The 24,327-nt window shown below is 38.3% G+C and overlaps 1 protein-coding gene across 7 annotated transcripts in view; it reads left to right on the forward strand.

Moving 5' to 3' along the window:
- The window catches only part of TTC29 (tetratricopeptide repeat domain 29), a 668,675-nt gene that overhangs the window by 380,812 nt on the left and 263,536 nt on the right, over positions 1-24,327 (forward strand). The window lies entirely within an intron of this gene.

The following is a 24,327-nucleotide window of genomic DNA, read 5'->3' on the forward strand; positions in this document are numbered from 1 at the left end:
TTGGCTGTCTCGGTGGCTGCTTCTCACAGGATTAGGATCAAGGTTTTGAGATGGTCTTCCAGGTATGGTGCAAAGCCTTGGAAAGATTGAAAGGAAGAGAATGACAGGATCAATTACTGGTTCAAGCAGTGGTGTTCAAGATTATGTGTCCAGGGGTATGTGAGATCACTTAATCAGACCCGAAGTCAAGAACTGACAGAATAGTGGAGAGTTTGCCTTGTCCCCCTCAAACTACTGGTGCCTCTGAATTTGACTGTAGAAAAGTAATATGAATTGTGTCTTCATTCAAAATTCTATTTTTGTCTTATTTAAATCTTCCCTACTCTATCTTTCCCCCTCACGCAGCTGTTGCTACCAAGTGCCCATGAAAATGTTATCAAATATGAAATATTTACAGGACCTGCACTCTAATAATTATAAACACTGAATAGCTTTCTCAGTGAGGTAAATAATAAGGACCATATCCTCCCTTAGGAGTTTTCCATTTGGTAGCTATTAATGAACTTTTAAAATTTCTGCATCTACTAACCACACACACAAGTTCACAATTAGTTTAAAAAATTTTTTTTTACATTTTTTTATTTTTGATAGAGAGAGACAGAGCACAAGTGGGGGAGGGGCAGAGGGAGAGGGAGACACAGAATCCGAAGCAGGCTCCAGGCTCCGAGCTGTAAGCACAGAGCCCAACGTGGGGCTCGAACTCACAAACCACGAGCTCATGACCTGAGCTGAAGTCGGACGCTTAACCGACTGAGCCACCCAGGTGCCCCACAATTAGTTTAATGTTTACCTAGTTGACAATACTTTTAAAAAGGAGAAAGCAGGAAGATTATATTTGAGAGAATTTTGATGTTTAATATACAGCTTATGTTCTACCTAGAGCATGTTAATCTGTGAAAGCAGTTTTAATCAACAGTGGGAAATAAACTGAACTGGCCATACTCCCAAATCATTTTTCTTTGTATTTTTTACAGCTGTTAAATTGTACGTAAGTAATCCACTTTGCTCAATAACTCAAGTTTGATATTTATACAGGATGTGATGGCCAGGGTGACTCCCAGACTGTTGTTCTCAAAGACAAGAGTTTTAATTACAGATTACATTTCTCCAGCAACTGCTGTTGTTTTGGTCAGCTTGTGAATTAAGAGCCATAGTTCTGAGACTTTTACTTCAAAAACACTTCAAGAATTTTGCTGTAAGATTAGTACATGAGAAAAATGAATAAAAAATGTAGACCAACACAGTAAATTGTTAGCCATTTATAATCAGTGTCATTTTCTCTCCCTTTTCCTTCTTTTATTCACATTGGCTTCTGACTGTTGTTTTGTGTATGCAAAGTGTTGCCTGTAGGAATATAATAATGGCTTCTTATTTTTGTAGAATCTTTTACACATTATACACAATACTGTATTTAATCTCTTAACAATTATGGGGAAAAAACAGAACAATTAATATTATTTCCATTTTACAAACATAGAAATTAAAACACAGAAAGGTTAAATTTAACTTCCCAAAGATCAAATGGAATCTGCAGTATGAGCCCATATTTCTTAGAGAAGCCATTCAGCCATCAATGTAGCATACACAAAATGGAGTTATTTGTACTTTGTTTTTGAACATATGCATCACAATTACTCATCAAGCACATTGAGGATACATGTTTTATATGACATATAAATGTAAACGTATATTACTACAATGTTTGTCAAGCAGAAATATTGCAAAATGAAATCAAAATTTAGAGTTATATGCAAAATGCAGTTGGAGTCAGAAATCGGTCTTAAAACGTATTTGTTAGGTTGGGCTTATGGCATCGATAGTCACTGCTAGATGCAGCGTGAAATGGATTATTTTCTAAAACTTGATGCTTCTGAGTGTCTTCCACATTCTCATGATGAGGCAAACGGAACTGGCCATATTTTATCAAATCATTTCAACTTGCTCAACGTGAGGCCAAGTCATGATTGTTTTGTATCAAAATTGGTCCCCTGCACTGCCAAGGGGTGGGCACATTTAGGTTTGCTTAGCTTTTTCAGTCTTCTTTCATCTTCCTTCTTTACCTCTCCCTTCCATCATTAAGACCTGCCCCCTAAGCCACTCCAGCTTAAAGAGACTTTTGTTCTGGACTCAATTTGCCCATTTGACCAAATTAAATGGTTGAATTTGCAGAAGAGGAAGAATAGGTGAAGGACAATCAAATGCCTTGACTGAAGAGATGAATTTTCTGTTGTCATTCATACTATGAGTTGCTTATTTACTAGTAAGCCCATCAGTAAGCCTTATGTTTGTACAAGTTTTATCACATAGTCAAAATTTCATCAGCACTCATTGAAATAAAATAATACGTTGTAGTGAGCTACATTATTCATAATTGTTTATAATGCTGCATTATTACATCCAGACCATACAAGCAATTAAGCATCGGAAAGTAGAACACCACAGCCATCATAGGTGATGAATTATCATATGGATTTTTTTTCTCTAAAATCATCATGGCTCACATTTAGCATTTACTGCATACTGATAGTTTACTAAGCACTGTACCCAAAGGATAAATGGCAAGCCTTTCCATAGTATGTTTGCTATCTATAATTCATTGAGACAAAAAGAAAAAAAATCAAGCACTCAAACCCACAATAAAGCTGCCAACTCAGTCCTATGCTCCGAAGAGAACATTCAGCAGCACTTGCTGATAGGGCAGGCAGTTAGCTAGGGCACTGTGGGACACTGGATCTGCCCTCTGCTTGGTTCATGTAATCAGAGACTGGAATATTCTTAACCTTTTATGGGTGGAAGGACAACAAATTAGGAATTTCTAATTGCCTTCCCTCTGAGGACTCTCTCCCAACTAAGTAGCGAAGGTATTAGCAGAAAAGTGTTGTTCATCCAAGGTGATGTTAACTTTTTGTGAAATTAAGAGACCTTTATTTAAAAACAGCTTCAATAGCTAGAGGGCTCGAATATAAGAAATGTACTCCAGGCTGTAATAATTGCCGGCTGCCCTGGGAAATGGCTTCAAGGCCAGAGCAGCCGTGGCTCCGTGCAAGCACATCCTCTAATTATTGAAAAACCTGTGTAGAGTCTCCATGTTAATCAGTCTCTCAGAGACTTCAGCTTTATGTGGTTAGTGCGGATTTATGGCATTTTTCTTTTCCTGTTATTAAAACTGATATTTCACAAGGAAGAAACTATCTCCAGACAACTGTTAAAATGCAAAGTTTCAGTCATAAAAGAAAACTGCAAGATTATTCTGAGAATATTCTATAGAGAATTCTAAACAAGGATAAGAAACAACACATCAAAGACGGGGGTTGGAGGGAGGAATTCAAAAATGAAAAGGCATGACTTTAAAGTATTAACAAAAAGACTCAACAGTTGGCCCATAGAATCAAGAGGTTAGAATGTAATTAATTTAAGTGCTTGTTACAATTATGGAAATAAACATTTCATGCATAAATGCAAACTGAATTATACATAATTATGAAAGCACTAAACTAATTGAAACATTTGGATTAACATAGTGGAAGCCAAATTGCCTTTTTAAACCAACGATACAGTGCTTTGCATGTATCCTGCATATACATGGGAAGTAGTAGTTAATAATGAAAAGGAGCGTATTTAGAAAATATATTTCTATCAAGTTAGCATTTTGTTTCTCTTGTAGAGTATACACATATTTTATAAATTATACTGACTCTTACTGAAGAAGTACAAGGCTAGGACTGGCCGGTTGTGTCCATTGTAACAAATCTATAGAAGAAGACCAAAGGGCAGAGATTCCTGTTCCTAGGCTCAAGTCTCCCTCCTCCAACACCAGTTGCTGTATCTTCAGTACTCCAGGCTTGATGGGCTAATGAGGATGGGTAGCAGGAAGTGGCCATCTGAGAAAAGTGAGAGGGAAGTGTGCTTAGTTTAGAGGAGGCAAGGAAAGTTGTGTCGGGTTCTGCCTCCTCAGATCTACATTTAAAAGTTTGTCCAGGCTTTCCTAGCTGCCTTTTAGCATTTTTAAACTTTGTCTATTCATGAACTTTCTCCTCTCCCAGATGCACCACATGATTTACTACTTTAAGCCTAGGCAAATCTTTATAATTTATTAGTATAGGTAGATACAACCCTCCTTGAAATGTCCTCTGCTAAAAAAAAAAAAAAAAGAAAAGAAAAACAAACAATAAGAATGACAAAAATCCTCTTCTTTGTACTCAGATTCCTAGAGAAGCAGATTAAGTCATAACTTGATTTTAGGCAGGCAATGTGATTGAACTACATTGTACTATGGTTGAAATGACCAATTAGATTCTTTTGAACTCTCCAAATGGCAACATGTCTATTCAAATGAGTCTGTAATTAGACGTAAACAGCTCCCCAAGCATTACCATCAGATTATCAGATTAACAGTAGTGACTCTAATCTCACCAGCTTTGACTACATGTTCACACACTGTCTCCTCTTGCAAAATCTCGCTCTGTGATTCCTAAGTCTTAGGAAATACCTTACATGTGCTTAAGTACAAGTTAGCTAAGTTACAGTCTATAAGGCATCCTGTCCTCCTGTTCAACCGTGGCCTTTTCATTTATATTGTGTCTGCAAACCTCCTCACTAGGACCATCGTTCCTGGTGCCCTTTGTGACAATGTTCGTATCCAAACTGAAAGTACTAAGTACTCCCTGAGAGTACTAGAAACACAGCCACTGGGGTCTTCAGTGGTTTAGGGCCATTCTGTCCAGTAAGGAAGGTAATATTTTCATTTCTAACCCTGGGTCACATATTAACACCAAAGTAGCCCCATATGCCTATGTCTCCTGGTGTCACATGAAAATTTTTCCTTTAGCTTCTTGCTTCAAGTCCTCTTTACCTACGGCTCAAATGCAGGCCCCTGGAGGTGGTGGTTCACATGAAGCAATAGACTCAACTTTCAAGTGTATTTCTTCCGTCCCCAAATCCTCTATGCAGGCTCTTAGCTTCATAACTCAGTTTATAAAAATAGTTGGCTGTGGGCCTTTACCCCACTAAATCTTCCAACTTTTAAGCCTGTAACTGTGTCTGGCATACACTAAGTGTTCAGTTAATCTTTATAAAATTGAGAAATAAACGAGTCAGTAAGTTACAATATTATAAATCCCAGTGGTAGGTATAGATTAAGCTATAGCTGGAGCCACAGTTATAAGCCAAATTTCCAGAAAATTTTTGAAGCCTTTCTGGGACTCCTAAAATCCACCTCACCCCTCTACTTGAAGACACACACACACACACACACACACACACACACACATTACTACAGAGAAGGAAAAAAGTTCTTGGTAGCCCCGGCCCTTCCTTTTCTTTTGGGAAGAGTCCCTCTCTAATAATGCTTGCCCTTTCATTGCCAGCATAGTGTCAGGTTAGATGGTCATAGGTCACTGGTCTACATGACGAACAGGACAAGAGAATCTGTCATATGCTTAGGAATTGGAGGTTACAAGACAAAGAGAAAGGAAATTGTAGGCAGGCAGATAATCAAAACATTGAAGGGAGCCAGTCATACCTAGAGTCAGCTACTTATTGAGGGCTTACTATTTTGTGATTATTATTTGAGTCTCAGGGAAGATATACAACTTGCCCAGAGTAACATACATAGTGAGCGCCAACCCTAGTCTGTCTGAATCAAGAACTCCAGCAATTTCTACTGCCAAGCAACCTCAAGCCTAACAGATATACCATAAAGTCTAATCCACAATGAGTAAGTAAATATAGGACTATTATCAGTTGATGTTATATGTTACTTTTGTAAATTTTCCTCCTTTCCTGAATATTTTTTCTGTTAATTTACAGAATTTCTACAGCAGACTATTGTCCATTTAAATGAGATGAGCTTTTAATCTTACTCCAGCATCTTATTTATTTAGAAAAAGTTAAACTTTGGAAGTCATTATTTCTTATGTTGGTATCATTTTGCAATGTAATATTACAACATATTCATCAATGATACTCCATAGATCCAAGAGTTTATCAGTGGACTCTTATAGTGGTCTTTTAAACCTGACCATCTTCCCCTTCTTTTTTCAGTTGCCCTTAAAATGCCCATTCCTTCCTACCCACTGCACTTCATCTCCTCTGCTTCCTCCCTTCCACTGCAGATTGAACTCCCAATATGTAAATTTGGAAATGATTTATTAGATAATTCTAACCAGAAGTATCTTTTCAATATGGCCTGGCTGCTTTGGCCCCAGGATGACTTCTCAGACCTGGTGTATTTGCCTGGAGGGGCTTTGGTGGAATAGGACCAGAGGCCAAGGGCTTCTACCACTGTAGACTCTCCACGAGCGGTAGACATGTATCTGCTGTTTTACAACTTTACTGTCTCCTTACTTTGGAAATTGGCATCCACTTAACAAGCTTTAAAAACTATATAAAATTATGATAGCTAGGGTGGCCTAAAAGCCAATATCTACCAATGGTCATTAGTGGACGAACAATGGACAATCTTTTATACCTAGTGGTTAGCTGAAGTCATAACTTTTTAAAGGGGTTTTAAAAAAACATAAGGGAGTAAAGATAACCTAATCCAGTAACAAAAGTGTAAGCATATGCATAGTCATTTAAATTTGACAGCTCCAAATGAATATAAAACCTATCAATTAAAGACATTTTTAAAAATTAATTAATTAATTAATTTTTTAAATTTACATCCAAGTTTTAGTTAGCATATAGTGCAACAATGATTTCTGGAGTAGATTCCTTAATGCCCCTTACCCATTTAGCCCATCCCCTCCCCCACAACACCTCCAGCAACCCTCTGTTTGTTCTCTATATTTAAGTCTCTTATGTTTTGTCCCCCTCCCTATTTTTATATTATTTTTGCTTCCCTACCTTTATATTCATCTGTTTTGTATCTTAAATTCCTCATGTGAGTGAAGTCATATGATATTTGTCTTTCTCTGGCTAATTTTGCTTAGCATAATACCCTCCAGTTCCATCCACATGTTGCAAATGGCAAGATTTCATTCTTTTTGATTGCCAAGTAATACTCCATTGTGTGTGTGTGTGTGTGTGTGTGTGTGTGTGTGTGTGTGTGTGTGTATATATACACACACACACACACACACCACATCTTCTTTATCCATTCATCCACCGATGGACATTTGGGCTCTTTCCATACTTTGGCTTTTGTTGGTAGTGCTGCTGTAAACATTGGGGTACATGTGCCCCTTTAAAACAGCATACCTGTATCCCTTGGATAAATACCTAGTAGTGCAATTGCTGGGTTGTAGGGTAGTTCTATTTTTAATTTTTTGAGGAACGTCCATACTGTTTTCCAGAGTGGCTGCACCAGTTTGCATTCCCACCAGCAGCATAAAAGGGTTCCTCTTTCTCTGCATCCTCACCAACATCTGTTGTTGCCTGTGTTGTTAATGTTAGCCATTCTGACAGATGTGAGGTGGTATCTCACTGTGGTTTTGATTTGTATTTCCCTGATGAGGAAGTGATGTTGAGCATTTTTTTATGTGTTGGTTGGCCATCTGGATGTCTTCTTTGGAAAAGTGTCTATTCATGTTAAAGACACTTTTTAAACAGATAATTGAATGTTGACAGATACCTGGATCTGCCCTACCTATTCTGATTTATACTACTGAGGTTGGGCTTGGATGCCCACATTAAAAAATAATAATAGGGGCATCTGGGTGGCTCAGTCAGTTGAGCATCCAACTCTTGATTTCAGCTCAAGTCATGATCCCAGTGTCGTGGGATCGAGCCCCACATCAGGCTTCATGCTGAGCATGGAACCTGCTCTCTCTCTCTCTCTCTGTCTCTCTCTATCTCTCTTTTGCTCTCCCACTCTCTCCCTCTCCCCCTCTCTCCAGCTCATGCATACTTTCTCTCCTCTCTAAAATAAAAAGAATATTTAAATAATAAAAACAATTCATAGGTAAAACATACACAAATGCATACATAAATGAATATGATATGCAGTGTACCAATTCGTAATAGAGACCATTCATCTTTATAATATATCTCTCAAGCAGAAAAGGCATTCAGTTTAAGAGAGAGAGGCTGTCATCCACACTGGGTGAAAAGAGAGTAAGCTTAACGGTCTTTATGAAAAAAAGCTATAATCCCTTTGTCTCTCCTCCTCCCTTGTATTGGTAGGAGTCCAACGGTGAGGGAAAACACTTGACCATGGGCAGGTCAGCCACTGAAGGCCTTAGTTGCTTTCCTTGTGAGCAAGAATCCACTCTCATAAAAGAAAGTATTTCATGATTCTCTCTCAGAAGGAGCCTAAAGGAGCATGACATCTGGTTCAGCTGGTGAGGTGTCTGTTCTTTCCTGACTAGACAAAGCAAACCCAGTTCCTGGAAGTTCTCCAGGTTGCTAGAACCACACCCACTCCATCCCTCCAGGGCCCTGGAGTTGTTTTTCACTGTCTACAAGAGTGGAATCAAAACACTTTCATGTGTTTTTGGGTTCTCCCTGGGCATAGAGAAGGTGGGAGAGCATTAAAGCTTTCTTTGATTTTACTTTATTGCAGGGTCTGTGTATTATTCTGTGTAAAAAGTTCATTCTTCATTTTCTTTTGGGAATGAAAAAAAATCATGTTTCATAAGATGAAGACACTACCATAGCTCCCTTTCTACCTGACATGGAATTGCTACCATTAAAACGACTTCTACAAATTCAGACCCCAGTGTGGGGACTTCATCCTCAGGAAGCTGAAGTAATTTGCACAGGTCACCTGGGATGGAAAAGGGATAAGAAAATTAGTAGATATCCAGACAACTTTGATATTGTCAGGTTCCAACAAAATAGACTACGAATCAGGCAAAGTTGGTTGGGATATGTTTGCTAGGGAAAAGGAAGCAACAGGGGAATGTTTAAACACCTCAATTCTTGCCTCAGTCCTGCTCCAGTTTGCTTAAAGACCCTATGCAAAATGGAAAGACAGTGGGTTATTTTCACTGATTTTTGCCTTCCCACTTGCAATGTAAATACATAGGACATGGACACCTAGAAGGAAAAATTGACTCAGAAAAAAGGGGATTGTGAAGTTGAAAGAGAATGATACTGAGTATGAATTTAGAATCATTAAATCCTGGTATCTCATTGCTGGAAACGACCACAGAGATCATTAGTTCAATGTACCTCCTTTCACAAGTGGAGAGCTGTGAGGTGAGCCACCAGGGAGGTTGAGGCATCCATTCCAGGCTGCAAAAATGATCATACTAGAACCATGGTTGCCTGATTCCCTAGTTCACCGTTTTCTAACTGGTTTAGGTGCAGCCTTGATTTCCAACTAAAAGGTTTATTTTCAAGATCCTCATTGTAACGTATGTACTCTCAGAGATATTTTTAAGTAAATTAGCTGTCCATGTTATGTTCAGGAAGTTACTTAGCTCCTATGAACCTCAGTTTCCACATCTGTGAAAGAGTCAGACCAGTTTTCTATAGTACCTTAGCACAGAATCTTAGCACCTTAGTCTTACAGAATCTGATGATTCTTGAAAGCAAAGTCATTTGTAAATCATCAGAAAAGAAGAGAGGTAGCAACTTTTGATATATGGATACAAACTGGGGGTGCATGTGTTAGAAGCTGAATAAGCCCAAGCCTTCAATGACCTTTGTCTTCTCCAATACCTGTTACTGCCCATGTGTCCCATGAGGCATTTGTCACTTGCCTGACACATATTTACAAGTACATATATGTACATGCTTACACACAGTTTCTGGAAGGCAGAAACTGTCACTTACTGTTCTTCGAATTCTCAATGCCTGGTGTGTAAGATGATATAACAACCTTTTAAGGTTATTAAGTTCGACAACTTTAAGTGGAGTTAGATGACTCATTACTATTTTCTTAGTTAATGTGAGAACATATATGGTGAAATCATAAGGTATGTGGTACGGGTCGTTTCCCTACATCTAGCTCATGTTCCCATTGGTATGGGATACACCCTTTTTAAGTTTTCTTCCCATTGCAAGGAATAAGAATGTGGACAAGACATGGACCTAAATGCAACACTGAATCTGCAGAATCATTAAGCAGCTTAAAGGCTCCTCTTTTTTTCTAACAGAAGGAAATAAACATAGCTTTACTTTTGCAATATTCAGTTTGTTTAATGAAAATGTACATCGTGGAGCAAGTAAGAAGAATGTCAAGCCCAAGCACTTAGAAAGGTTGCATTGTGAGGGCTTCTCGAGTCAACCTCACCTTCTCATCCCCCTAAGGGAGTGGAGGAAGTGTGCAATGGGGAGAGTTCCTGTTTATATTTAGATAAGATTATATGCCTTAATTTCTCTGAACCTCAGAATCTTTATCCTAAAATGGGAAAAATAATGCCTTTTCAGGAAACTCCTGTGGGGATGAAATGGAATAGTGCAGAGGGTCTAACACTGTGCCTGGTCCATGATAGGTACTCAAAAAATGATCTGTGAATTTCAAGAAAAATGGGCAAGACAATTGCATTACCTGTTCATGCCTCCCAGCCAGCCATTTTTGTCCTTAAAATACCGATCACAACTTACTTGTGACGTTTATTTTTAAAATACTTGTCACAGTACTTTTCTGCAAATCTCTCTAATGAAATGGAATTTATCCTTAATAAGTAAGAAGCCACCTTTATACAGATACACACATATTCACATACACCGTTGCTCCCCCAGTAAGTTAAAATTTTTTTATGCATATAAATGGCCCATTGTTCTATTTACATAAACATATAGTCGTTTAGAATATGGCTTCTTTAAAAACAATGAATCCTGTGCTAATTTAATTCTGTGTAGTTCCTATGTATATGAGAATACCACATAAATACTATTATGGTTACATTTTGTTAGAATAAGAGTTTTGTTCACCAGTGACTCATCCCTTGAATGTTTCATATTCTAAGCATTTTCTCCTACCCAATCCTCATGTCTCTTCTGTGCATTTGTCTTTATATTTGCATTGTCTGGTAATTTGGATATTTTTATTTGAGATTATTTGGCCTATGTCAGGTATTCTTCTTTGTGGTCCCCAGGGTCTTGTATCTTGTTTTGAACTTCTTCTCTTTCCTTGCTCTCTTTTTATCAGATGTCATCCATTGTGCCTCACTGTTTTACCCTTGGGTGTTTCAATTATGCATGGATGAGATCTGCCTCACAGTTGCACGTTTCCATTTTCAGTCTAAATAACGGCACACAGGAATTAAAATCTCTGCATTGAACTTGAGAGGCTCTCAACTGGTCCCAGGTTTCATTCAGGCTTACTCTCTGGTCCTCTGTCCCAGTAGCAGTTTTAGGGTTGTGCTTAAACCAGCTCTCCTCTGCCTTCACCCCACTGTTGCAATTGCCCAAGCATTTGCATCCATCTCTCTCTAGCCTTCACTCCAAAATTGCATCTAAGCCACTATTTATATGTTTGTATATTTGCAACAACTATGGTTGCTTTGAGTTTCCTTTTCAGATAAGAAACAGATACTTTAGCAGCAGGTTCTCTGCAGATCTTAAATCAATGAATCGTGTTTCAGCAGTACCAATAAATCACGATTTCTCTAGTAAGCTCCATGTTTTAAATCAGCCAGAATTTCTCAGGATTTCAAACTTAACATGCTTTGGAGGAGGCAAGAAATAAAGGAATGGAAACTATCATCTTAGTAGTCAAATGTGTGTGTGCCTAATGCAGATGCAGAGAAGGGCAAACAGAAGATAATGGTTAGGGTTGGTTTCTTTTTGTGGATTATCAGCCTGGCCATGAATATAAGCTCTCAGCTGTCTGAGCTTTCTCTGGACATAGAACTTACTACATTTTATTAATTATTAGATTACACTCTTTCGATTATGTGTTCCCAGTACCCAGCACACTGCCTAGCCCATAAAAGAAACTTAGAGATGAATGAATGAGTGAATGGATGAGTCAATCACAAGGATGTTACAATGGTGACAACAAAAATATTATGTTATGCATTTTAATCGTATTGTGTAAATTAGTGAAGTAAATCTGAGGTAGTCAGTATGAACAACACACCTATAAAATTGGTAGCTTTTTAAAAATTTCAGTAATTTTTAAAAAGTTTTTATTTAAATTCTAGCTAATTAACGTACAGTGTAATATTAGTTTCAGGGGTACAATATAGTGATTCAACACTTCATTCAACCCCCAATGCTCACCACAACAAATTGCACTTCTTTTTTTTTTTTTAATGTTATTTATTTTTGAGACAGAGGGAGACAAAGCACGAGTGGGGGAAGGGCAGAGAGAGAGGGAGACACAGAATCTGAAACAGGCTCCAGGCTCTGAGCTGTCAGCACAGAGCCTGATGCAGGGCTCGAGCCCACGAACCATGAGATCATGACCTGAGCCGAAGTCAGACACTCAACTGACTGAGCCACTCAGGTGCCCCAACAAATTGCATTTCTTAATCTCCATCACCTATTTAACCTTCCCCCTACCCACCAACCATCAGTTTGTTCTCTATAGTTAAGAGTCTGTTTCTTGGTTTGCCTCTCTCTTCCCCACCCCATTTACTCATTTGTTTTGTTTCTTAAATTCCGCATATGAGTGAAATCATATAATATTTGTCTTTCTCTGACTTCTTTTGCTTAGCATAATAACCACAAACTCAATACTCCCAAATAAATAATCCAGTTAAGAAATGGGCATAAGACATGAACAGACATTTTTCCAAAGAAGACATACAGATGGCTAACAGACACACAAAAAGATGTTCAATATCACTCATCAACAGAGAAATACAAATCAGCCCCATGATGAGATACCACCTCATACCTGTCAGAATGGCTAAAACCAACAACACAAGAAACAACAGGTGTTGGGGAGGATGTGGAGAAAGGGAAACACTCTTGCGCTGCTGGTGGGAATGTAAACTGGTGCAGTCACATTAGAAAAGGGTATGGAGGTTCCTCAGAAAGCTAAAAATAGAACTACCCTATGATCCAGCAATTGCACTACTAGGTATCTAGCCAAAGAATACAAAAACACTAATCCAAAGGGATACATGCACCCGGATGTTTACAGCAGCATTATCTACAATAGTCAAATTACGGAAACAGCCCAAGTGTCCCTCGAATGATGGAAGGTAAAGAAGAGGTGGGATATATACACAGTGGAATATTATTCAGCCAGAAAAAGGAACAAAATCTTGCCTTTTGCAAGGACATGGATGGAGCTAGACAGTATTATGCTAAGCAAAAGAAGTCAGTGCAAGAAAGACAAATGCCTCTAAACCTACTTTGCTGAGGGTTTGATCATGAATAGATGTTGTACTTTGTCAAATGCATCTACTGAAATGATCATATGGTTCTTTTCCTTTCTTTTATTAATGTGGTGTATCAGGTTGATTGACTTGTCAACACTGAACCACTCTGCAACCCAGGAATAAATTTCTCTTGATCGTGGTGAATGATTTTTTAAATCATTTAAATTTTGTAAGTTGAACAATTTTAATTTTAGGTGGTCTTTTTCTCCTCAGCGTTATTCTAATAGGCAATTCTTTGAATCCTATGCACAAAATAATTTTAAATATTCTGTGCTATCTTTATATAAGAAGGCTTCTTTATTACTAATACAATTGGAGCAACATGCCTATTTAGAGAATGACAATATAAAGTAACTCCTTGTGAGAGTGAACAAAGTGGATTATGCCTGTACTTATCCAGACTAATGCCTCAGAGCCTTAGCAGGGTATTTTTCAGCCTAGTTAGTGGTTTAATTCTCCTCACTCTGCAGAGCCCTAGATGCTGGCCCTTGTGTAAAGAACCCTTACAGCCGATCTATAGTAGTGCATAGTCTAGGTTTTCCTAGCAGTCTCATTTAGATGAGAAGCAGCCACTGTGCCAGGGAAATGTGTGTGCCATTTCCTGAGTTGTTCCAGCTCCGTTTCATTAAAGGAGCACATCTTTAACAACTTTGTGGCAAGCACTTCAGTACTGCCATCTGGTCACAGAGATCAACGCCCTGAACCATAGAGATGACAAACAATCATGCGTTCTCCGTTGCACAGAAATACACTCTTGCAGCATCAGAGGAGTAACTAGAATTCGGAGGCTGTGGCAAGAAACAGAAACAAGAAACTTGTATGTAGGCCAGCATTTCCGAAGGCATGTGGATTTTCTGACAGAAAATTTTGAAATATTTTTTAAAGACTGAGTAGATCCAACATAGAGCTTCAAACTTTTTACTGCAAAGTGAGACCATTAAAAATACATACACATATACTATTATTAACTGTCACCATTATAAAAGAAAGGACAGTTAATTGAAAAAAAAGGCAGGGGGATGCCTGGGTGGCTCAGTCAGTTAACGGTCTGACTTCAGCTCAGGTCATGATCTCATGGATCTCTTAAGAGTTCCAGCCCCATGTCAGGCTCTGTGCTGATAGCTCAGAGGCCTAGAGCCTGGTTTGGATTCTGTTTCTCCCTCTCTCTGCTTCCCTCTCTCTCTCTCAAGAATAAATGAACATTAAAAAAAAAGAAGAAGAAATGAACATTTAAAAATAATTTTAAAAGGGAAAGACATAATTTCAGCATTTTTTGAGCGGAAGTATCCTTATTTTTCTTTTTCACAAGGTTTGGCCTTCGTGGTTGGTGGCTCGGCCTTGACAACTACTCTGGAAGCTTCCTGCCTTGTCCCTTTAGGAACAATCTGTCAGGCCCTGTATTAAAGTTCTGGCAGCTCAGTCCTGGTCAGGCACATCGGAGATATTCAGATTTTTACTGCTTCTTTACGTAACCAAATAAAAGTCTGTGTCTGTACTTGAAGTGAACTTTTAAAGCCTATTTAACCAATATCAGAGTTACCCCCTTGTTCTGTGGATTTCTTTCACACCAAGGAAATCCCTAGGAAATAGAAATATGTAAGAAGACCAGTGGAAGACTGAGTTCTGCTTTCACTGCCAGCTAAATCTTTTCTCTTATGAGGATTCATTATCATTCAATCCGGTCAATGATTTCTCTTGAGTATACAGTTTCAAGTATAATAAACAAAAGTGTTCATCTGTGATGTGATCAGCAGAGCTTCTAATGGGACATAGATAAGAAGCAAAGTAAATACAAATCAACAAACATGACTTTAGGAAAAAACAGCACTGTCTCTCTAGGGAACTTTAGGGGAAAAAAAAAAAAAAAACAACCAGAAAACAATCATCCTGCTCAAACAAAGACTGGGTGTAAGAGACATGATTATTAGTTAAACCATCTTAATGAAATGTACAGACCTGTGTGCTCTTAGATAGATAATTCATGTGCAATTTTATTATCTCGCAAGGTTTAATTAAATATTTGCCTTTTGGCTAATCAACAGCAATTAATAAGAGATGCTTATATTCACACAACTTATAAGAAATGTGGACATGGCCTCCATTGGAATTTTAGTGGTCGTCTTAATGAAAGCAAGAGTAAGCAATAACATGACAGCATATATACCAGGCCAGAGCTGAAAACCTGTGTTAGTCAGTATTCTCTAGAGAAATAGAACCCCTAGGGTGTGTGTGTGTGTGTGTGTGTGTGTGTGTGTGTGTGTGTATGTATATAGAGAGAAACAGAGAGAGAAAGAGGGAGAGACAGAAGGACAGAGATAGATTTATTTTAAGGAGATTTCTTGGCTCCTACAATTGTGGGGGATTCCACAGGGCAGGCCAGAAGGCTGGAGAGCCAGGGAAGAGTTGATGGTGCAGCTCAAGTCCTAAGGCAGACCAGAGGCAGAATTCCTTCTTCCTCCAGGGACTTCAGTCTTCTCACTTATGTTCTTTACTCAAAGATTACCGATTTAAACATTAATCTCACCTAAAAAAAATACCTTCACAGCAATACCTAGACTGGTATCTGACCAAATATGGGGGCACTGTGGCCTAATCAGGTTGATACATAAAATTAATTATCACAACCCTAGAAAGAAAAAAAAATACGTGAGAATATTTATTTTAAACTAGAAGAATGGAAGTGAAAAGATAAATATAATAAATACTTGATAGGTAAGGTTATCTTTTAAGTACCACACTTCTCAGCATGGAACTAGAAGAAGGAATTTGAATTAAAAGGGCAAAGGTAATAATGGATAACTGATCTGCAAGCATCTCTGTTCTAAGACTGTCATGTTGTGTTTTATGTTTGATATGCACTCAAGGTGTCTAAAATATGCACATGCAGTACACTTTAGGTGCACCCCAGAAAAGCACAAAATGGCAAGGTAAAGGTGGGACACTTATGAAAAACATAAAGATCCAAGAGTGTCATTTATTTCATAACTTGTCATAAAATAAATGACTTTTTGATCCTCACCATGGTACCACCATTTCATGGCAGCAAGATACTATTTTTTACAGTGTTAGTCTTAAAAACAAACAAACAAATATAATCTCTTCTGAGACTGGGCAACCAAACTTCGAGTAAAATGCAGTGGCTGCATGATCTCACCTCTAAAAGAGGAAATAATAATGGCAGCTCTCTCATTAAGTTGTTGAAGATATCTTATGATATATGACATGAAAAAGTGCTCAGGGCGGTGCCTGGTTCACAGTGAGCATCCATTCCATGTTTATTCCTACTGAGGTGATGAGGGACTTTTTAAAACCCTTGCTGTTGATCTCACTCAGCCTCTTTACTCCTAATGTCTGAACTAAGTTACTAATCTTGCACCTTCCATACACTGTACACTTGTTAAGTGATCAAACCTAGCTTCTCCTTTAGAGAGAAAAAAAATAAAGAAAAGTAATTTCCCAGGTTCAGGCACTACCAAAAGAGAAAGGAATTATAAAGAAGTCATCCTCCCTTCAGGGATTACAGCCCTGTTTAGGGCCCACAGAAGGCAAGTGGAAATGGGCTGAATTTCAGCCTCCACTTTGCACCTCCTCCCCTTGGGAGCCTGAAATACACAGTGGTGTCTTTGACCTAGTGTTCCCGAGGGGGTGTGAATAAGGGGTATTTAACTTTACCATATCTTCAAGGCAAATAAAATCTGGTATCTTTCTTTTTGCTAATGGAGTTGATACCAACTTATACAACACCATCCTAATAAACTGACACATAGAGGTTTTCAACAAAGAGAACTTAAATTCATGCAGCGACACCCAAAAAATGGATTGTTTGAGGGGAATAATTGACTTTCTACTCTTATATTCTGCCCATCCTTCCTAGAATCTGCACCCAAAACAGTCAGGAAGGACACACTCAAAGATACAGGAGATGATCCACCAGAAGATTCACCTTTGTAAGAAGGTAGGGTGATTTTTTAGATATTCTGCCTTTAGGCCAGACCCCTATGGGGGTGTCTTCCTCTTCCTTAGCTCCCTCTGTTCATTGCTCTCAAATTTAGAAAATTTCTCCTACTCACTACTAGCAAGGGAAATAAGGTGGGAGAAAATGACATAACTATGGGTAGAGCGTGGGTCAAGGGAACAGTCACCTGGAAGGATAAGAAAAAATGGTTTTAGGGACCAAAGGACTAGGATCATCTGGGATTGGGAAGCTGAGATAAAATAGAATCCAGGAGGATGGACTCACTGGCTACAGAGGCTTTCTAGCACACCATAAATGAGGCTGTGAGCCCAGGAAAGGTGGTGGAGGTGAGCTTAGCCACCTCAGGAAAACTCTCTCCAGGACTTTGACCCTTTGACATTTGTATAGTTTGGTGTGGGTTGAATGACAACTCTTCAGAAAGAAACTGCCTGATTACTCCTCAGGAGCATGTGCACGTGCTCAGAAGTGCAAAGGAATACTCTCTTCCTCTACTCCATCTAAAGATCTTCTGTTTCCTTCCTGTCCTTGTCCAGTGCAGAAGATGGGAAGGCAAGCAAATGATGCTCAGGAACGTCTCACCAGTAGTCCATTTATATTTTCAGTTACAATTATACCTTTAGTGATAGAAGGAATAGTGCCTCAGTTTCGTATAATAAGCTTCAATGGATTCTGAGAGAAACTGGCAAGTCATTATATTCCAGAGAAATTGTTCTGCCAGGTCCAGATTCACTTGGGTTCTTTGTTTGATATTTTAGAATGTAGTGAGAGCTTTTAATCTATACCAAATAAATATGTTAGTATTAATCCTCAGCTACGTTGGGGCTGACTAATCACTTTGTGGATTTTCTATATCCTTTTCTTTTTCTCCTTTCTTACTTTTGGCCCTTTCATTGCTCATTTGCAACTCCATAAGAAATCAAAGAGGAAATAAAAGGAGATGAAACTTAAATCATTTGGGTTCTATTATTTCTCTGTGATTTACTCTGATTTTGCCAGAGGAAAGTTGGACATTTTAGCTGAAAAGGAAGTTCAGGGCTTACTTGTAAATTTCAGTAATCCATCTTGTCTCTGAAGGAGAGATGACACTGTGCCTTTATTGTAGTGTGTTGGAGAAAGGCCTGACTTTTTTAGAGTTGGTTGACCTGTGTTATTCTGCCTTCACTTTTGGCCGGATGATCATTTCATCTCTTTGGACCTCAATCCTTCGATTGTAATTCGGACTGGATGATTTCCCATTTGCCTAGAAAACTTCCAGTGAGCCACTGGCGGTTGTGGAAATTCATTAGCAACTAAGAATTCTTATCCATCTAACCTCCTTGTGACCATTAGTCATCATTTTATGAGAAAGTTGACTGGAAGTTCAGTGAAATTTGGGGTCATAAAACAGAATCAGAAACCTGGCCTTGCTGTCATTAATCCTTTGCTCCTTCATGCGATCTGACCTCCCTATAGACCACTAGCCAGTTACCACTGCCATCCTTCACTCACATTAGTTTTCAGGGACTAATCAGAAGAGGCCTTCTCTTCCAAGTTCACTGCTGAGTATGTGAACTTTACTGTAAATAACTCCCTCATCCCACAGTTCAGAGCCCTAGTTCTCCAATCCACCTCCTTAGCATCTGTAGACTTCAGAATATGCAAGTGATAACTCTTATTCTTTTTTTTTTTAACGTTTTTTTTTTTATTTATTTATTTTTGAGACAGAGAGAGACAGAGCATGAACGGGGGAGGGGCAGAGAGAGAGGGAGACACAGAATCGGAAGCAGGCTCCAGGCTCTGAGCCATCAGCCCAGAGCCCGACGCGGGGCTTGAACTCACAGACCGTGAGATCGTGACCTGAGCTGAAGTCGGACGCTTAACCGACTGAGCCACCCAGGCGCCCCGATAACTCTTATTCTAATAGAACTCAAACACGCTATTTCTACTTCTTTTAACACTTTATTGTTTTCTTCCAGATAGTCCGGTTGTTATATGAAGTCCTCAGCCAGAGTGCAATTTTGATCTGTTTTCTTGTTTTCTTGATATTAACAAGGCAGCTAGCTATCTCTGAATTTTTTGGTACTCACTTTGACTGTATCCTAATCTCATTAATGCTATGATGTATACTTCTTCATATGGAACCAGAATTCATAACCAACTCTATGAATGAATTGATAATACGAGGAAACTTTCAGAGTAAAGTGCTTAATGTTTACATTAACATACACTTACATTTACATACTCTTAAATGCCAGTGTTCACTTGATATATAGTACAAACTAGAATGCTTTTGTTGAAATGTAGAGCATATGCAATATAGCTTAATTTCTCCCATAGAAAAGTATGTGTGGTGAATCAGGGCACAGTCAGTTAAGCATTAGACTCTTGATTTTGGCTCAGGTCATGATCTCATGGTTGTGAGATCAAGCCCCATGTGCTAAGGCTCTGTGCTAAGCATGGAGCCTGCTTAAGATTCTGTATCTCCCTCTCTCTGCCCCTTCCCACTTGCTCTCTCTCTCTCTCTCTCTCTCCTCTCTCTCTCTCTCAAAAAACAAAGAAAAGTATGTATGATGGATAATTATTTTTATTCCCCACCAATTTTTTACCACTTTAAAAATTTTTGTTGTATCCTTCTCAAATTTTTTTCACTTCCTCTATTTTATGGTTATGGTTATGCCTGTGCTATTGCTGATGATAACTAGCAATGGCTTCCTTCTGGTTCTCCAAAAGTAAACTTTTCTTGTCATGGATCAGACTAGATTCCTTTTCCTTTCCACTTTTTCTATTCTGTTTCATTCTCTCTCGCGCTCTCTTTTTTGTACAAACCCTTTGTTTTCATTCTCTCTCTGAAAACTATATTGAAGTTTCTAAACCTTTCAGACTCATACTGCATACCTGTGTCTTGAGAAATAGTTAGATGCAATGAAGGAAGTTTGATATCTTTGTAATGATAATTTAATAGCTGTACTACTTGATGTTAGAAAATTCCTCAAAGTAAAACAGTCCGAATGAGATTACAATGTGTGCAGTCATTAAGAATATCTGATAGGCATCGTATGAATCATGTATTAAAATGTGTTCTGACTTAAATTTAAAGCATTAGCTTAAACAATTCTCTATAGAATAAATAGTATCTTGACCTAGATTTTGATTATTATCTTTCATTCAGTCTTGAGGAAGACCTTCAAACTCACTTGCCTGAGGCACTTGCAAGCTCCAGGATTTTTTGGCTCATGAAAGAAAGATAAGTCACTCTTGAGAAGTGAGAAATCCTACAGTAAAAACCTAGTGGGGGATTATCTCTGTTTCCTTTAACCAAATCACACCTTTGTATAACCTTAGTTTATTATTATCAGTTTATTTGACTCTGTAACCATAATCCATTGCTGTCATGGGTTAACATCACCACAACTAGTGTAAGAGAAGGTATAGTTTAAATGTATCCCGTTAGGTAATTTTATTTTGAAAGCAATCATTTTTAACTACTAAATTAATATTGCTATTTAAACAAACATGACTAATGGCTGGAAGGCTAGAAGCAAAGAGACCACATAAAACCAGTAAAGAGTGAAGGTAGATGAGCAGAGTCAGTTCACTGGGACTGAATCAATGGCTCAAATAGAAACAGGGTAGGGGTGAGAGGGAAATGTGAAATCTCACCCCAGGTAGGAGCTCCCCACAAAGAAGGCTGCAGTAGAACTTTAGCCAACCTTGGTTTTACTTTATCATGTTACTCCCATTCTCAAAATTCCAAGTAAATACTAAGTGCACATTAAATATGTATTTTATGAACGTTGTGGAACATAGTGATAATAGCCTACTGGTATAAATGTTGACAAAGCACAGTTCTCTATTCAGTGTCAACAGAAAGTTTATGTATTTATTTAATTCCTTTCTTATTACATAGCCTGCTAACACTTCCTTCTTTGATGATTTTCGTCCCATTCTTGATTTTAATTGCAATCAGTATTTCATTTTCTTCCAAATATATATCACTAATACTGAGTTCCAGACCTGTTTGTTCAATAGCATCCCTGACCTCTTCCTCTAGAATATCTCATGGACCTCTTTTTAAAAATATTTATTTATTTTTTGGAGAGTGCAAGTGGGGGAGAAGCAGGGGGAGGGGGACAGATGATCCGAAGTGGGTTCTGTACTGACAGGCTGACAGCAGTGAGCCTGATGTGAGGCTCAAACTCACAAACCATGAGATCATGACCTGAGCCAACCAACTGAGTCACTCAGGTGCCCCTCTTGTAGACCTCTTAATTTAACATGTCAACGCTCTGGATTTTCTCTCTCTCTGTTCCAGCTTAGAAACCCAACTTACCCTCTTTCAGATTTCTCCATTGTAGTAAAGAAATCACTGTCCTTCTAGTTGCTAAATCCAAATGTCTAGGATTTGGTAGCTGCATTGAAATTTTTCCTGGCTTTTTTTTCACCATACTTCACTTCTACCCTAATCTGAGCCACCTCATTCTCTCACCTTGTCTAATGAATGCAGCTGCCTACTGAGAAGTCTTCCTGTCCACTCTGGGCCTCCTATAGCCCATCTTTCACAAGTAGCCAGGAAACGTTTAAACACATCATAAAAATCATGCCACTTTCTTGCTTAAATCTCTCCAATGATTTTGCAACATGCTTGTAATAAAATCTAATTTCCTTATCATGGCTAAAGGTTCTATGTAGTCACCCTTCTACATCACCTCATGTGTACTCACTCTCCCCTTGGATTGTCACCCTCCAGCCAAATGTGTATTCTAACTGTCAGGCTATGTATTAGTTTTCTATGCTTTGTAACAAATCATTACAAACTTACAACCTAGGATAACACATCTATTATCTCATAGTTTCCATGGGTTGGGACTCTAAGACTGTGCTTAGCGTCCCATAGAATGAAATCAAGTGGCTGTCCAGGGCTGAATTCTCATCTGAAGGCTCAACTAAGGAGGTATCTGTATTCTCACTAGTGTGTTTTTTGGGGGAGCATTTGGTTTCTTCGGGCTGTGACTTTTTCAAAACCAACAACAGAGAGAGAGAGAGGGACAGAGAGAGAGACTGGAGTGACTTGGATGACAAGATAAAATCTTATATTACAAAAAATAATCATGGAAGTGACCTCTCACACTTTTGCCATATTTTATTGGTTAGAAGTAAGTCACAGATAATACACACAAGAGAAAGGAATTATCCAAAGGTGTGAACACAAGAAAGAGGTAGTCACAGGGAGGCACCTGAGTTGCCTGTCTGCCACACAGCCACATATCAACTCTGCTCCCACCTCTGGAGATTTGCCTGTTCTTTTCCATCTACCTATGATGCTCCCCACCCCACCCCAGGTCCCTGCCTGACTCTTCCACGATTTCAGCTCAAATGACGCTTTTACATGGAGGCCTTTTCTAAGAATCCACTCTAAACAAACATCCCCAACACACGTACACACACACACACACACACACACACACACTCATGAATTATATTATCCTGTTTTATCTTACTTCATAACCCTAAAATCACCTTGTTTACTCATTTACTACTTGTGTCTCACTCCCCCTACAATAAAATGTCCAAATGACCATTGGATTGGAGACTCATTTAACATATTTTCAGCGCTTAGAGGTGATATGCAAGAGCATAACTAATGCTGTTGGGTAAATTTAGAGTAATATAAGAATAAAAAGTGGATAGTTCATAATTGGGATAAAGAACTGAAAGAATTATAAGATTCCCACTTGAAAATTAAAAAAAAAAGTCAAAACTCTGTTCTAATATTAGTCTGCTAAGGTGAATAGCCAAGTGTAAAATGTACTATTTAGAATTCCCAGCTCTGATTTAAACCTTATAATTATTTATTCCTTCTTGTTTTGAAAGGATTATGAAGGAAAATGATAGTACTTATAAAATGTTTTGTTTCTACAGTGATAATTTTAGTCCTAAATTTATAATACTTCTTTGTATGAAGATTGGAGTATAAGTTTACAGTAGTAAATTTCATCCTAATTTGGACTCCTGTGTCTTTCCAGGTTGGAAACATAGACCAATTGAATAGCTATAATACTCATTGGGGCAAGAAAAAGATATTGAAGCCAGCATCTTTGTAGAGTTTCATAAGGCAGTCTGGTGGAAGCACTACCTCAGTGTCTAGTTTACAGCTTGACAGATTCAAAAAACAAATGCTTACCAGTTTGCCAAGAAATAATCAGGATGTAGAAGTTGATTTGCATAAACCAAAAATCTTAAAAGACTAGTTTATGCATCAGTTTGCCAGTTTATGCTCGAATCTATATTTGACAAAGCAACAGATCCTGACTGTTAACTTAAGACATAACTTCCCATTTCGCTGTAGATAATAAATGTCGATCAGAAAGTCTATTCCTGAGCACAGAATAAGAAAAGAATCAGATGTCCTTAAAAGATGGGTCTGTCAGGCTTTGACCACCTATATTGCATTACTCTAGGGAAGTCTCTGGCTAGATAACTGAAACTGGCCATTGAAGTCAACCCACCTTCTCTGGAGACTGCTTTGGATACTTGGCAAATTATTCCTCATGCACACCCTTCTGCTGTTTTTATCAGTCATGACATTCTCTCTTCTGGGAAACTTATATTTTGGTGGAATTGATTATAAGCACAACTTTCAGAAAACACAAGTAGGTCTTTACAGCCACAAGTTCTCAGAGGCAACACTCATAAGCCATTTTGCACAATGGGCTACTTTTACGGATGCTTAGTCTTTTTATGAGTGTTGATTTTTACAGCTCAGAGTTTCACTTGACAACCTCCTCCTGTCACTGTTTTCAAACCCTTTTGATTCATCCTCCTTGGTACCTGTAGCCTGCTATGAACTGACTGTATACATTGCTCTTTACTTTATTAACTAATCATCTGCTTGGATAGTTTTGGTTGCACCAGCAGGAGAAAAAATGAAAAATATTTTTATTATGAATTTCATCCATATTTATAATAATGAGCTATTGGAAAACATCTGCAATTTTCTATCATGATTTTCAGCTTTTTGTCTCTGGAACAAAAGGTAATGAAGGGTAAAATGGAAATGCTGAAATAAACAATTTGGGTATCAAATTTTTAAAAAATACTTTACTCTTCCTTCTATGTGTTGTTGGAGCAATGAAACATGACACTGAT

Source organism: Neofelis nebulosa, chromosome 3 (genome assembly GCF_028018385.1).
Source record: "Neofelis nebulosa isolate mNeoNeb1 chromosome 3, mNeoNeb1.pri, whole genome shotgun sequence".
Lineage (NCBI taxonomy): Eukaryota > Metazoa > Chordata > Mammalia > Carnivora > Felidae > Neofelis > Neofelis nebulosa.